Source organism: Chelonoidis abingdonii, chromosome 5 (genome assembly GCF_003597395.2).
Source record: "Chelonoidis abingdonii isolate Lonesome George chromosome 5, CheloAbing_2.0, whole genome shotgun sequence".
NCBI classification, from domain to species: domain Eukaryota; kingdom Metazoa; phylum Chordata; order Testudines; family Testudinidae; genus Chelonoidis; species Chelonoidis abingdonii.
Genome location: NC_133773.1, coordinates 92,955 through 98,652, shown reverse-complemented (window position 1 = coordinate 98,652; position 5,698 = coordinate 92,955). Strand labels below are relative to the sequence as shown.

The 5,698-nt window shown below is 46.1% G+C and overlaps 1 long non-coding RNA gene across 1 annotated transcript; it reads left to right on the top strand.

The window, feature by feature from the left end:
• Positions 1 to 750: 750 nt before the first annotated feature.
• LOC142046922 (uncharacterized) lies at positions 751 to 1,845 on the top strand. Its single transcript, XR_012656023.1, has 2 exons — positions 751 to 818; positions 1,718 to 1,845. It is a non-coding gene; the product is annotated as an uncharacterized LOC142046922 (long non-coding RNA).
• Positions 1,846 to 5,698: the final 3,853 nt, after the last annotated feature.

The following is a 5,698-nucleotide window of genomic DNA, read 5'->3' as shown; positions in this document are numbered from 1 at the left end:
TCCGAGTACCATCAGGTGTATTAGTCGTCACATACTTAGATTGTGTTTGTTGGCGCGGTTACAGCCGACATTAAATTGTGGCATCATAATAGTAGCGTTGCGATCCGGTGCTTGTGACTTTTTCAATGCTCATTCTACACTTTTTCCTATATGTGCAATTATCGACAGGCAGTTAATGCATATAATACTTGGACCTTTGCTTGTCCAGCATAACTTGCCAATTTCGTATTAATCCTACGAGCGTGCTGGCCTTTATTCTGTTTTTTCTTTCTCTGTGTGTCCTTAAGTTGCGTAAGCATAACACATTTCTGAAGGAATAATTAGTTTGTTTAATGTTTTCTCTTTTGGTAGACCACTGCTCAACCTCATTACATCTGTGTTGGGTGGTGGGAAGTAGTGATCACCAGAGCCCATCGGCCTGACATGAGCCCCTAGGGCTCTGACATAATGCCCCTCCTTTCATTAATTCACAAACCACATTCTAGAACAGGCCATTCGGTGACCTTCTGGGATCTTGCAGCTTTAGCAGCTTCTTGGTGGCTATTTTCCTGCTCAGCCCACTGTCTTCTTTCATGCCTTGTCCTGGGGGTCCAGCTGCTGTTGAACGTGAAGGGCCAAATGCTGGTGACTTTAGCCTGCACCAAGTTGCCTTTGCTCATCAGGAGTCCTGAAAACTGCAAACTGTGTGTTTCTTGTTCTTCTGACAGCCAGCCCCCCTGGGAGAAAGGGCTCATATCTGTACCTTGTTAAAGTGATGAAAACATAAACTAGACACTTAGAGGATTGGAACTGATTTCAGCTGATGGACAGCTGTCATGGTATAAATCCCCACTCTGAACCTTAGCGTCCAAAAGATGGGGTACCAGCATGAATTCCTCTAAGCTTAATTACCAGCTTAGATCTGATAGGCTGCCACCAACCAGGACTTCCAGTGTCTAGCACACTCTGGTTCCCCCAAAACCTTCCCAGGGGACCCCCAAGACCCAGATTCCCTGGATCTTAACACAAGGAAAGTAAACCCTTTCCCCCACCGTTACCTTTCCCAGGCTTCCCCTCCCTGGGTTGCCCTGGAAGATCACTGTGATTCAACTCCTTGAATCTTAAAACAGAGAGGAATTCCACCTTCCACCCTCCCTTCTCTCTCCCTTCCTCCTACCAATTCCCTGGTGAGTACAGACTCAATTCCCTTGAGCCTTAACAAGGGGAAAAAAATCAATGGGATCTTTTAAAAAGAAAAGCTTTTAATAAATAAAAGAAAAAGTAAAAAATTGTCTCTGTAAAATCAAGCTGGAAATGTTACAGGGTCTTTCAGCTTATAAACACTGGGAATACCCTCCCAGCCTAAGTATACACGTACAAATTAACATCCTTTCAGAAAAATACAAGTTCCAGCAAAATACACATTAAAATCCTTCCAGCCAAATACACATTTGCAAATAAAACAAACAAACAAAAAAGACTAAACCGCCTTCCTTACTTACTAAATTTGAACAGAAGATTAGAGAGCCTGTATGTACGTCTGGTCACTCTCAGAACCCAGAGAGAACAAAGCAAAACCCAAAAAACACAAACAAAGGCTTCTCCACCAAGATTGGAAAGTATCTTGTCTCCTGATTGGTCCTCTGGTCAGGTGTTCCAGGTTCACTGTTTGTTAACCCCTTACAGGTAAAAGAGACATTAACCCTTAATTATCTGTTTATGACAACAGCTTTGCTAGGTTTTTATGCATTTGGACAGTGAAACGTTGAGTGTTTACATTCATATCAAGCACCCCCGTATAGTGGAGCTCCTGAACATAACGGAGAATGGAAATGAAAATCTTTTCCTTTTTTAAAAAATAAAGAAAGAAGGTTATAAGAAGGCACTTGGGTTTGAACCCAGGGCCATTTGATCTGCAGCCAAACCTTGCTCTATTGAGCTTCTTTGTCATTCTAAGACCACAGGTGGTTTTAAAAATGAGGCTTGATTAAACTTCTTAAATGTGGTAAACCCCACAGCTTGCACACTCACTGATATAGCTTCTCCCACTGACATAGCTGCCACTTCCTGGGGAAGTGGATTAACTACACCCACAGGAAAACTCTTTCCCCTCAGCATAGAGCAGTGGTTCTCAAACTGTGAGTCAGGAACCCAAAGTGGGTCATAACCCAGTTTTAATGGGGTTGTCAGGGCTGGCATTAGACTTGTTGGGGCCTGGGGCTGAAGCCAAAAGTCTGAGCCCCACCACCCAGGGCTGAATCCCTCAAGCTCTGGTTTTGCTCTTCCCCAGAGGGGTGGGGCTCAGGCTTCAGCCTTGGCTCCCTCCCCACCCAGTGTGGAGGGGCTTCGTGTTTAGTCCCCCTTCCTGGGGTCATGTAGTAAGTTTTTTTTGGCAGTGAAAGGAAGTTTGAGAAACCCTGGCATAGAGCATCTCCATTACTGATCTGCAGCAGCATAGACCCACTGTTTGAAATGTTGACTTGTCCTTACCCTCTGAATACGTCTAGACTTAGCTCCCTGGGGCACTGTGGGTGATCAGACACTGAGAGTGCAGCCATGGAGACACCACACACCAGCCTTGCCTAGTTGGCAAGAATCAAATCTTCAAAGAAAGAGCCCCCATGGTTTTCTAGCCCATCTCCCTAAGGCCTCAGTCACAACCACTTACCACAGGGCCCTTTCTACACTATGGTTCTGTTCTCACTGAAGGGGCATTTCCAATTGTTTGCTCAGACCAGTTTCCCCAGCACACTCACTGCTATGCAGCTCTGTATGTGTGGCCATATCTGAACAGCAAGAATTCCTGCCCATTTCCGTACTGGCTGAAGCATGGTTAGAGTGTGTTTGTGGTTAATGACTTTGCTGTAGATTGTTCATTCCCTGCCTTGACAATTCAGACAGTCCCTTTTCCCGTCGTAGCACCAGCACCTCTGTGAGTCCAATAACAGGGGCAGGTTTTTTCTGGGCACTGAGATTTTTCAGGGAGATGGTGGCTCCTTTCTTTCCTCACCCTGGAGTAAACTCAGCTTTTTATTCTATCCTTGATGACTCATGGAACAACAACAGCAGCATGAAGAGGACAGGGAAAGTCTCACTGCTGGGGGAGGAAAGTGATCCACTTTCCTCCCCCAGCAGTGAGACAATCCCTCTCCTCTTCATGCTGCTCTTGTTATTCCATGAGTCATCAAGGATAGAATAAAAAGGGATGCCAGCCACATCCCCTCTGTCTGCCCATTGCCATTGCAGGAGAGAAGGTTTCAATGGAATCGAATGCCCTGGCTCAGACAAGACACAGGGAGGTTTTGCTGTTCATGGATCCATGCAAAGGAAATTGTGTGTCTGTGTGAAAATGGGGAGGGAAATGAAACACCCACATGGTGGTGCCTAAGGGACCCCTATAGGATTAGAACAGGACACGTTCTCGGGCAGCATGTTTCTAACTTTGCCCATCTATCAATTTTGATTATTATGGATGGAAATATTTTGCCATTGGGCTGTGTGTTTACTCAGAAATTGACATTTACCAACAAATACGTAATTTTTCCAATCCTGCCGAGTCTGCCCTTGGTGAGTTTAGAGGGACACACTCACTCTTCTCACTCCCCATGCCAGGCCTGTGCTCTCCAGAGTGTCAATTTCCCACACAGCTGAGATCCTTCCGTGATCTCCCCTCAGACATCTGCCCCCCACCCAGGGGCATAGCCAGGTTTTCAGTGTAGGGGGAGCAAAAAACATGGAAAAGGCACCCCCCAGGCTCCCCACCCCGTTCACCTTCCCTGCCACGTGTCCCAGTGCTCAGCTATGCCTGTACTAGCCAGCAGGCACAGCTTCCACACCAGCCTCCTGCCAGCCTGTGCTGCTTCCACACCTGGCTGCTGCCCTGTAGCTCTTCTGGCTGGCAGGCACCACTTCTGCTGAATCCCACCAGCTATACCACTGCCCCCACCCCCAGGATCCCCTCTGAACACTGTCCAACTCCCCTGCCGGTAGGATCCCTTCCATTTCCTTTCATTTCCTGCCTCCCCTCTGAGCAAGAGCTCTGGACTGTTCCTACACTGGGAATTGAACCCAGGTTACCTGGGTGAAAAACCATGAATCCTGACCACTAGACCACATGGGACTTGCACAGCTGCTCATACATTTACACATTCACCAACATATTCACATTTATTGCCATTTAAAAGTAGCCGTTCAAAAAACTTCAAAAAAAGACTTCAAAGAGAATCTGCAGTTACAATTTATTTGCATACTTAACCCCATTAATTGGAGCTAGAATAGGGACTGGGAGTGGCTGGCTCACTACAAAAGCAATTTTCCCTCTCTTCGTATGACACCTCCCCATCAATTACAGGGAGAGAATGTGATGACGATAAACTCTGCCTGGCTCAGACAAAAGGTAACAGTTCTGCCATGATGGGGAAGGAGGGAATCTCTGAGTCACCAGAGAGAAGATAACCGCTAATACTTTCTGATGCCATTTAGTCCCAGAGTAAACTTTACAGCGGGACTATAACGAGCACACAGGATACGCCACTACAGCTTGTCCACGCCCCTAAATAAAGTGACAAGACGAAACATCAGGATTCCTATATCAACAACCCGGCCCATTTGCATTTTTGCAGTTTGACCTTTTTGAGTGGATCATCTTGCTTACGCTATCCACAACTAAACTCCCATTCTCCTCCCCAGAGGGCAAAACAAGACAATAGCCCCGCTGACACTTCTAGTGTGGCCATATCCTCCTATCAGGAGAACCGCCCAGGCGAAACAAACCGACATCTATCAGACCCCCCATCCTCTTCCCATGTCCTCCTATTCGATGATGGCGACATTGAGAGATTGTTACGGGAGATTCCTCACACTGAGGAATAGGATCATATATAACAAAACTCGGGAGGATTGTAGGCGTTATTTGACAATTGTCACATCGGAACCATGCTGGTGCTCCTGCGCAGGAGAGAGTGCAGTTATAATGGGAAATTTTCATACTTTGTAGCACACTTAAAGAACGATACCAGGAGGGCTAACAACAAAAAAAAGTGTCATAAATGACGCTCTCTCACATCTGTCAACATCCTCAGTTGACTCAAACAGTGTAAGAGGAAGGAGCTGTAACCAGCGACCAGAGTCCTGGCTAGCGCAATCTCTCAATTAAGACTAAAATATGTGAATGTATCTTCGGAGCAACTTAGAAGCAAATATTATTACATTAAAACTTAATACGAACAGAACACTTCAATCACTCGGCCTGACAAAGGCAATTAGTGAGTATATAAAAAGTAGCCATTCGCTGCAGACAAAAAGAGTCAGGGCACAGACATCAGAGAAACTGCTGAGCTTCAGCTTCATCCCTGCAATTGACACCCACCACAATCAGCTCAGGATTAAACAGACTCGTATGCTTGCCACACTACAGAAGAGCTTTTCTCGCTCCCTGTGGTGTTCACACCTCAAATCTTGCTAGAAAGACGGGCCCCTACCTCCACTGATTTTAACTAACCTTGTTATCCTCAGCCTGATTATGCTTGCACATTATACCAGTGCCTCTCGGAATCACTACATGCATCTTACGAAGTGGGGACTTCGCCCACTGAAAGCTATATGCACCAATATGGATTGTTAGTCTACAAGTGCTACAGGACATCTTTGTCAGTCCGTTTTTTACCAGATCCAGACTAACACGGCTACCCCTCTGAATACTTGGAGGAGATGACGTGAC